Source organism: Ictalurus furcatus, chromosome 24, assembly GCF_023375685.1.
Source record: "Ictalurus furcatus strain D&B chromosome 24, Billie_1.0, whole genome shotgun sequence".
Lineage (NCBI taxonomy): Eukaryota > Metazoa > Chordata > Actinopteri > Siluriformes > Ictaluridae > Ictalurus > Ictalurus furcatus.
Window position 1 is genome coordinate 4402177 of NC_071278.1, and position 11365 is coordinate 4413541.

At 39.6% G+C, this 11365-nt stretch overlaps 1 pseudogene; it reads left to right on the forward strand.

Moving 5' to 3' along the window:
* The first annotated feature begins 281 nt into the window (after positions 1 to 281).
* Positions 282 to 10997, forward strand: LOC128600528 (P2Y purinoceptor 11-like; annotated as a pseudogene).
* The last annotated feature ends 368 nt before the right edge of the window (positions 10998 to 11365 follow it).

The window sequence follows — 11365 nt, forward strand, 5'->3', positions numbered from 1 at the left end:
TTGTATCATTAACATTACTCTTCACTGGAACTAAGAGTCCTAGCCCAAGCCCTGGAAAAACAGCCTCAGGAACAGCATATACGCTTTGTAAACATATAGTAGTAACTCTGGATGGTGTGATCATTGATTCCAGTGTCCAGTCCATGATGTGTTCCCACACACAGTGTTCCCAGAGTAAGGGAATATCTTTTGGAAGAATGGTGTTTCATCCCTCCAGTACACTTCCAGAGACTTTTGGAAGCCATGTGAAGGCACACTGAACCTGTTCTGGAGGCTGTTGATGGCCCCATGTTTTCTTTATTAATTTTTAAGTAAACCTTAACCATACAGAGACATATAGTATAAGACAGTAGTGGCTGCAACAGTAAAAACAGGAAATGAAATACCACTATTGATCAGAATAGACGTGGTGGCTTGAACACATACATATAGAGGACATGGGCTATCTGGGCAGAATCCGTGAACAGACTACAAACTCAGTACCAAGTACAAAACATCTTACCAGGGCAGATTCAAGGTATGTAAGGTATCACTTTATACTACAATATTATGGACTATGCAGTAGCTTTTTCCTCACTGTATGGTCTGCTATTAAGATTATAGGACGTATAGATTGTATTACTTAGTATTTGGTTTTGTTCCTGTTTACTTCCTTTGCACAAATTTCAACCTTCTTCTAGATTCAATAACAGTACCTCAATAAATAAATAACAGACCTGATTCTGATTTTGATTAATAGCACACAAACTACCAAAAGAAGAATATTGTTTTGCTTTAAATCTTCAGTGTTATTCGTTATCGTTAGTGATGATTGACTGTAAATTTAATCTCTCTCATAATGTGGATCATATTTGTAAGAAAGCAAATCAGAGGTTATTCCTGCTAAGGAAACTGAGAGAATTTACTGTAAGTCAGGTTGTTTTACAAAGCATCTATACTAGTTTAATTGAGAGTGTTTTAGGGTATAAAATAACTGTGTGGTTTGGAAGAATTACATTTGTGAATAAAGTAAAATTAAACAGAGTGACAAGAGTGGCAGGTAAAATCATAGGATCCAAGCAAAAGTCAGTCGATTAATTATATGAAATTGCTGTGCAGAGGAAAGCTTTAGCTATAACGAGAGATACAACACACCCTTTGAAACATGTTTTTCAATTATTACCATCTCTTCATCGTTATAGAACACTAAAAGCAATATATAAGCAAACTTTTGTATCAAATGCAATAGGTCTTCTGAATAAGGGGTAGGAAATGTGAATATTTTTAGCTTTTGATCTTCAATGTAAATCTTCAGTGTTATTTGTTATCGTTAGTGATGATTGACTGCAAATTTAATTTCTCTCATAATGTGGATCATATTTGTAAGAAAGCAAATCACAGGTTATTCCTGCTTTTGATGTTAAAGTGGATGTATTGTGATAGTATAGCGAGGCCAAAGACCAATTTTTCAGCCAAGGCTGAATATTAAAGTACAATTAACTAACTAACTAACTTCATGAGATACACACACATATGTATATATGTATATATCGTATCGCGAGACTCGAGACCTCATTATGCATGATATAAACAAATTATTAAAACTACATATACTCATTAACATTTAACAGTAACGGAGGAACTCCACCGAATGTCGCGAAGTAAAAGTACATTTCTGTAATTAAAAATGAACTTGACTAAGAGTATAAGCATGACCAGTTAAACCTACTCTTAAAAGTAAATTTTTTTCAAAAGGTTACTCAAGTAAACATAATGAAGTAAATGTAACACGTTACTGCCCATGCCTGGGAACTAAGTAACTCTTGGACGTTACACAATTTAAAATCTAACACATATGTGACACAAACTAGACTGTGGTTAAACTGAATATTGACATCAGCTATTTCGGCCGCAGGCACAAAGCCACAGGCTGAGAACTGTAGCTGATCACAAATTGCAAGTGAAATACTGCTTTTTTAGACACAATATGACCAAATGTTTCGTACATTTTTGCTCTGCGAGTGGAAATAGGTCCCGAAGAAGCTACGCTCACTTTATAGCACTTCAGTTATAACTGGCTAGCTCACATTGATTTGTACATTCCTGTTAAAGATGTTTCTGGTAAAACTGGCTTCTCTTCTTCTTTTTCATCTTCATCTGATGACCTTTCATATTTTAAATAAAAAATTATATCCATGATAAATGTATGGTTTGCCATGTCCGCTGATGATATCGCTAACTCTACAGTAGTAACTGTTTCAAAATAGGAAGTGGAATTTTCTGTGGTTGTTAGGATTTGAAACTAGAGAAACTCCGGGTTACAATTCTTAAGAAGAGAGAAAACGAAGGCCTTGGAAGAGTTTGCCAAATGACACACAGACACACACAATTCAAATTGCAAGATCTCTCATTTATTCCAAGAAAAGCAAAGTATATTTCATGCTTGATACACAACAGAGACAATGGGTTAACTATTGATTGGCTAGGTGGAAGGTATGTAAATGCGCAAATGGTGAGGAGACAAAGGACTGCACAAATGGTGAGGGGCTTCATCCATCCGCACCCGAGTCAACAGAGAAACAAAGAAAAAAGATGTCAACACAGGAGCCAGGAAAAAGAGAGGGGAGCGTGCTCACGGTAAACTTATAAGTGGTGAACACAGACGAGTGGCGTGATACACATAGTGAAGTGTCCCAGTGCGGTTCTATTAGTGGACTGGAACTAACTGTTGTATAATAATAAATTAAAATGTGCATGTCTGTGAAAGTCTGTATGTGTATGTGCCCTGAACCTTTGCAATTGGGCCTGCTTATGAGGTTTAGCATGGTGACTGCTCATCAGCTGTACGGTGTACGTATTAGGACATCCTCAGACCTCAACATCAGTTCTCAGCCATATGACAAAACGGCATCGTGCCTAAAGCCATGTTCACACCGGGACGATTTTGCAGTGCGATAAATGGTCCATTTAATGCCCCAATGGCTGTTGATGAGAGTGTTCACACCCAGGTGTAAAACGTGTGGCGTCAGAGCGTAATTTTTTTTTAACGTCGAGGGGTTTGTTCTTTTTTGGGGATTTTTTGACACACCGCGTCAAAACTTGCGCGACCAATGAGATTCGCGCTTTTGTTCAGGTGCCTGTAGCCGCTGAAGTTACATAAAAGTATGACTTGATGGCGCTCAAGTACAAAACTGTCTTACAGACGAAGAAGACGAAAAAGAAGACAAAGATTTTAGTGAGTGTGCATAAGTGACATACCCGAAATAAAATGCTAACTGCTAATAAATCCTTCTGCCTACAGCACAAGATTCAAAATTACACACTAAATACTATATATATATATATATATATATATATATATATATATATATATATATATATATATATATATATATATAATAGAGTTATTTATGTTGTGGCTATTTTTTGATGACACTGAAATGCAAGCATATATTCTAAGTGATCTATTTAATACTTTCAGCGTTGTTTTCTACACTAAATAGCATTGTTTTTTCTTTGTCTCTTCAAATATGCAAATGATAATCCGCTGATTGATAGTCCATTATATTTATTTTGCACTTGGGATACATATGTATATAAGTATTTTTCATCTCTTATTTTTAATCTCTTATTCAAAATAGCTAAGTGCCCCATTATTGTATTATCATATTGACCACAAAAAAGACTATTCATAGTCAACACTTCACCAATATGCAGGAATATTAACATTTTTGGGCACAACAATATTTGTCTTATACCCACCCACCCGCTCCCAAAAAATTTTTTTTGACAAAAAATAAATCAATAAATCAACAAATACTAATACTACTACTTCTACTACTACTACTACTAATAATAATAATAATGGGTCTTCCCATAAGTATGTGAATGCTATTGCTGGGACTTTGATATAATTCAAATCAGTACTTATTTACAAAGAGTATACTGTTTAAAAGTAGAACTTTAAGGATTTAAATTTAAAGAAGGGGGCTATTTGCTGCAGTGGCCAAATCACCAAATTAATTACATTTCAGAAAAGTGCGTATGTTCTTCAACCAGTTTGCAAAAAGTGTATGAACGGCTTAAATACTGTCTCTCTTCTTCTTCCCAGTGATAAGTGGGTGTCAGAAACGGAAAGTTGTGCAGCGCCACATTGTGTACCGGAGTATTTCTGCTTTTCAAAAAGCGCCATCTACTGTCAGGGAGTGAATTTGCACTTTCATTCTGCGCATCGCCCGCATTTAATGTCTGGATATGAACACAAAAAAACAAACAAACAAAAAACCAAACACGAAAAACGTACCAGTGTGAAAGCGCTCTAATGCGTCAGGACTCAGGAAAAACTATCGAGTGTCAGGTCTCGTTAGTGTAGGTATAGTTGGGCATCGAGCAAAACGGACTCAACCGGAAGCCCCCACGTGATGAAAACTCTGCATGCGATACAGAACGGTGGATGCAGTGGTTTTATTTCATAAGCGCGCGCGCGCGCACACGCACACACGCAGGTGAGAATCATTTACCTGCAGGTGTTGAGTGTCTGATTCAGTTTCCCCATCGCGCGTCCCCCAAAGCGCGCGTGCACGAAAAACTCGCCCCCGAGATGCTGTGCTCGTGCCACTGAGGTACTATGGAAAGCCCTAAGGCTCAAAACTAACGTTTTTAACGACTTTTATCTGTAGAATGTTGCATTTACAGTATATACAGAAGTGTATATATGTATATACAGAAGTGAAAGCCATATTCGATGACTGTCTAATGTAACAGAACTTATGTTTGTTGCATTTTTTATGTTTTTATTAACACAAACACCTACTGTTATTTCTTTCAATAAATAAAGTTATATTTGTGAGAGAGTTTTCATTTTGAATGTTGTAGACTTCTGGAAGAAATGTGTGCTCACTCACATATCTGTGATTTTCCAGGCTAAATATTTGACTGTTCTCAAAAGGCACAATACCTGGACATATTGATCATATTTCTCTTTTTTTCCCCCTTAGTACAGTTTTTTTTTAAAGAATGCAATTGTGTGATTTGACCACAAGAGAGCGCTATTGTCCACTTTAGTTCAGCTGTTTAGCGTGAACTAAATACGATGGTTTTCTGTCCCAACAAGTACACTTTCACTGCAATTTACTGAGAAAAGGTCAAAAGAAATTCAAGATCTTACAAAAAAAGATCTTCCCCTACAAGTTTTAGCTTTTATCTTTTTGTCTTAACACCACCTCCATCCTAGCAAATTATATTTGTATTGTCAGATACTGTTCAATAAGAAAGAAAGCTAATACATGTGCCAAATTCATACTGCTCACCTGTTTGCCCACAACAGTTAAGTCTTGTGATTTTCAACCTGCTAGTCCTATATTTGTCCATCATAGCAGGGGGAACACATCCCGACAGGTGGGAACGTTACTGTTAGATACTGTCCCCCCTGTGTTCAATAAGAAACAAAGCAAAATTACAACAAAATTATTCCATGGAAGACTTTAGTAACATAATAATAATAAATAATAAATTATGTATACTCACCTTTTAGAATATACAATACAGTTCTCTTTAGTTGAAACCAGCATGGTAGCAACTTGCCTTGCTGTCTACATGTTTTTCACACAATTTCTAGATGGTCAAGGTGAGAATCACAGGGGAGCGAGGGGGAGCTTGGCTCCTCTTAATAAGCTATGATCTCCTCTTAAAACATGATTTGTGAAATTCTGGGGGCTCTCTAAAATATTGACAATATGTTATTTCATACTGTGATGTCTGGTTTTGATATCCGTTTGGAGGTTTGATGTGACATAAGCCTACATGCTTGCAGCTATATGTTTCTTTGCACCAAGCATCACATTCAGTCAGGCAGGCATAAGCAACTTGGTTTTCCTTCTCGGCATTGTAAAACCGAAAATAAAAGTTAACTAATGTATGAACCAAAGCACTCAGGAAGCAATGTGGGAACCCATCAGCTATCGTCTGATGACTTAGCATATTCATACAGATTACTCAGGAAGGTGTAGGCTTATGGATTCCACACAGGAGGATCCATTTGCCTTGCACGACAAGAGGAGGGTAGATTAGTAAAATGTTCTCTCCCTCTCTCTCTCAGCAATAAAGTAAAAAATAAACTACCACTGATATTACTCTCTCCACGCCACTCTCCACGCCTCCACAGTGCTGAAAGATGGACAGCAGGCAGCAGCAACTTCTTTTGAACTGTTTTCTTATTCCTATTATTCATATTCATATTAATAGGAATAATGATAGGCCAAATAAAAGCTAAATCAAGTGCTTTATAATTGATGTGTGTCATTTTTGAGCACAAACAATGAAGAAAGTGAGCTCCACCGAAAGCCATGGTAGCCTATAGTTCACACACTGTCCTGTATCTTTGGCCTTCCAACACACATATGACCACCTTCCGCAGTCAACGCAGAATATCTGTAGTGTGAAAACATTTTTAAAAATTGTGTTATAATGTAACCATCAATGTTAATTCCTTCACCAATATTAGCTTGGGGGTATGTTTTTGTTTTTAAATCTAAACTTCAGCGCTTGCCACTTAGGGGGACTATTTACTTTCAGCCAATAAAGAAAATATGAAAAAAAAAAAAAAGAGGACCGAAGCCTAATTTATTATGTCTAAGAAAATGTAAACTAGTACACCACAATCATGCGCTGCAAAAGATTGACATGTAAATTAACAGTAAAACACTAGTGTCACGATTCGTGATGTAACGGAGATAAGGTAGGATGCAATCGCAGTATGAACAGGTTTATTTAAGAGAGAGACAGGCTGACAAATCCAAAACGTGATCCACAAACGTAATCCAGTAACATGCAAAGTTCAAGCGATTGGCAAACAGGCATAAAGGGGCGAGGCAGGAATCAAGGTCACGGTCACGGAAATACAGGGTCGAGAAACAAAACAAGAAACATGAACTATAGCGCGGGACTGGTAGCGGAGAAACCAGCGTGAATAAAACTAACAAACCTAAACATGAACCTAAACATGAACCTAAACATGAACCTAAACATGAACCATGAAACATGACATGAACTACGACTATAGTTATCTATCGTAAGGACTCTAAACTAAGTGACTATAACTCATTCAATATTCCGCGCTGTGTGCTGGGAGGCGCACGGTATTTATACAAACATACTCAACGTTGTAATAGCTGACGGCTGAGGGCAATTCAGACACACGTGAAACAATAGCCAATGACAGAACGGGAAGGAGACATAACAGAAACATAAACAAATGCACGTGTCGAAATGTCACGATTGTCCACAAGGGAAAAGCAGGTGCTCGCGCACCTGCTCGTGCACGCGCGCTCACATGCTCCACAGCGCGCTGCTTAAAAGGGAACTCGTGACAGAACCCCCCCCCAAGGGCACTCCTCCCGGAGTGCCAAGAAACATCCATCTCCATTGGCGGCCCCGGCCCCCTGGGCAGAATGTCCCAAGCAGAGCCTGGAGACCGCACGGCGTTCTTGGCGAAACAAAAAAGCAGAGCAACGTACACGGCAGAGCAGGAAAGCAGAGCAACGTCCTCGGCGGAGCAGGGAAGCAGAGCGACGTCCTCGGCGAAGCAGGGAAGCAGAGCGACATCCTCGGCGGAGCAGGGAAGCAGAGCGACGACCACAGCCGGGCAGACAGGCTGAGCGAAGTCCTCGGCGGAGCATGAAGTCAGAGCGACGACCACAGCTGGGCAGGCAGGCTGAGCGACGAGCTCAGCGGAGCATGAAAGCGGAGCGACATCCTCGGCGGAGCATGAAGGCAGAGTGATGACCACAGCCGGGCAGACAGGCTGAGCGAAGTACTCGGCGAAGCATGAAGTCAGAGCGACGACCACAGCTGGGCAGGCAGGCTGAGCGACGTCCTCAGCGGAGCATGAAAGCGGAGCGACGTCCTCGGCGGAGCATGAAGGCAGAGTGATGACCACAGCCGGGCAGACAGGCTGAGCGAAGTCCTCGGCGGAGCATGAAGGCAGAGCGATGACCACAGCTGGGCAGGCAGGCTGAGCGACATCCTCGGCGGAGCAGGAGAGCGGAGCGACGTCCTCGGCCGAGCAGAAAAGCGGAGCGAAGTCCCCTGTAAGGCCAGTGAGAGGAGCGTGGGTGTCCGTAAGGCCAGGGAGAGGAGCGTGGGTCTCCGTGAGGCCAGGGAGAGGAGCGTGGATCTCCGTGAGGCCAGGGAGAGGAGCGTGGCTCTCCTTGAAGCAGGAGGGGGGAACGATGTTCGCCATGGAGCAGAAAGACTGAGTGACGACCTCAGCCAAGCAGGGAGACTGAGCGACGTCCACAGCTGAACAGGGAGGCTGAGCGACGTCCACAGCTGAGCAGGGAGGCTGAGCGACGTCCACCGCTGAGCAGGGAGGCTGAGCGACGTCCACCGCTGAGCAGGGAGGCTGCAGCTCTGGAGTTGAGATCTCCTTTTAGATCTCAGGCTGGGGCTCTGAGGTCACCAGGTGAACCCTGGCGTGGGCTGTACTGGGGCGACCGGGTTGGTAGGCTTGGACGTGTTTTGAGAACAGTCAAATATTTAGCCTGGAAAATCACAGTTATGTGAGTGAGCACACATTTCTTCCAGAAGTCTACAACATTCAAAATGAAAACTCTCTCACAAATATAACTTTATTTATTGAAAGAAATAACAGTAGGTGTTTATGTTTATGAAGACATAAAAAACGCAACTAACATAAGTTCTGTTACACCATATAGCTAGCTATAATTTGTTTAGCTAACTTTTTGAACATGCAGATAAAATTTGCAAATAATACTAAATACTTGCAGAATAAAGTATCTAATGTACGGCTTCCGTCTCTACCTGTCTGTCTGCATGTACTGTTCTGTACTGCGTCCGAACCGCGTGCAGACATGAAGTCACGTGGGGGCGGTGCAATGCGAACCTCAGTCTGAGGCCGTTTTGCTGACAACATGTTAGCATCATGGAACTGGATGCACAAAACATAAATTTTCTTAACTCACATAGCATTTCTGTTTGTCCATCATAATATTACAAATTACCCTAACATATCTGAATAAAGAATGTAAACTTATTTTAAAAACTTATTTTAAAAATATGAAACTGACTACATTGATGACAGGGCAGGACTGGATATTACAATGTCATTTAGCAATTAATGTGTAAAGAACACATTAAAATAGTTCATTATGACTTCTTAAGCATGTAAAACTGAGATTTAATTGTGTATCAAGATTTAATCTAATGTTTGAATGCAAATATAGGTCTGGGGGCAAGACTAGCTGCAAATGACTGTTCTATACTATCCCTAATTTATTCTAATACTGGTGCTTTGCATTGCTGTTTTTAGGAGGCTCAATAAAATGGTAGGACACGGGAGCTGTAACAATATGTTTCAAAAAGTCCTTATTCTTGTGATATATAATAATATAAGACTAATCTACCGGTTTGGGACAAGTTACTATTACCACCCCAAAGTTGATTCATTTCATTTATTTTGAAATTGCTTTTGGGTTGTGACTTGATAAACAACACATATGGGTCTGGAGGCAAGACTAGCTGAAAATGACTGTCCTATACTATTCCTGATTTATTCTAATACAGATGCTTTGTATTGCTTTTTTAGGAGGCTCGGTAAAATGAAAGGAAACTGGAACTGGAGCTGTAACAGTACGTTTCAAAAAGACCTGTTACCTCCCATCTATGGTGTGGAGATGTGTGTGGCGCTGGTGGGGAACATACTGGCGCTGTGGCTGCTTGTGCCTAAGGAGAAGAAGAACTGGCACATGGGAGTGGTGTTCTCTTGCAATCTGGTCATCAGTGATATCTTTTACGCCCTCACTCTGCCCCTTCTTATCGACTACTATTCAAGAGGTCGACAGTGGATATTTGGTAATGCTGTCTGCAAAATAGAGCGCTTTCTCTTCTCCTGTAACCTTTATGTCAGCATTTACTTCATCATGTGCATCAGTGTTCATCGATACTTGGCCATCGTTCAACCAATCTTCATGCGCAAACACATTCGCCCAAAAACACGCCAAGATCATCAGTGTGTTCGTCTGGATCTTTGTGGCAAGCATTTCATCTCCACTTCTCTACTATTCAGGTGTCTATAGGGACAAATGTTTCTTATTTGCAACTCTAGATAAAAAATCAAGCCTAAAGTCTACCTACAGGGTGTTTATGGTTGTTATAGGCTGCTTGGTCCCATTTGTAGTTACTTTTGCATCATATTTTGGTGTAATAATGGCTGTTTTTAAAAATGCAAATATCACCTCAGTCCAGAAGAGAAAAGTGGCTCTGATTGTTGGTTTAGTCTGTGTCCTGTACACTGTGTCTTTTGTCCCCTATCACATTCTACAGATAGTGAACTTTAAACTGAGAGAAGAAGGCAAGACTAATTGTTATGTACGTAATGGATACCAAGTGTCAAAGGCATTAGCTTGCCTGAACATGTGCCTCCATCCCATTTTGTATATGGCTGTGTCTGACAGTATCAGGGCAGTGTGCTGTAGAAGGAGCTCAAATGTATCAAACGTACAGATCACAGTTGGAGGAAACTTTTCAAAGAACCTTGAATTGAAATCCAGAGACTGAGATTGCAAATTATTTTCCTGCAAACATTTGTGTTGATTTGGATGTATGTTTGAGGTCATTATCATATTGAAAAATTCATCTATTGGCAAATTTTACCCTTCTGGAAGAGGCAACCATGTTTTGGGCTAATAATGTTACTGTAGTTAATAAAACTGATAATACACTCAACACTCACAAGTTGTTAAACAGCCCTAAAAGATTAATGTTGTGACTCCATATTTTATTTTACAGTGGGTTTGGGGGATTGTGCTTGTATGCATTTGCTATTGTCACCAAACCTTTATTTTGGTCTAATCTAAACTGATTCCAGTCCTATATATATTTTTTACTTAGAAATAGATTAAAATAATTCAATAAGTTTATTAGTGCATGCTGAGGGATTTATTTTATGTTCTGAATACAACAGTCTAATTGTATTTCTCAACATCTAGTTTAAGGGAGCAGCAAGAGAAAAAGTTCCTTCTAACTTATTTATTATTTATTATTATTTCAATTATTAATTCAATAATCAGTGGTAAAAAATAAGTGGCACGGTATACCCAAGACTTGAAGCACAAATTTAAGGACTTATATAGAGATGAACATGACTGTCATGTTAAATTGATAAGCAGCCTAATGTGCACATTATATATTCATAATTGTTCTGAATTATTTTTAAGTTGTGTTTAATTTCTTTATGCAAAATGATACACAGTTATTCCTAAACTGATTCACAATCATGACATACTAACAATGATGCCCATTTAAGTAGCTTCACTATAGTTAGCTACTTTTTGTTAGTAACTTGTAGTGTCGCTAACTACTTTTATAA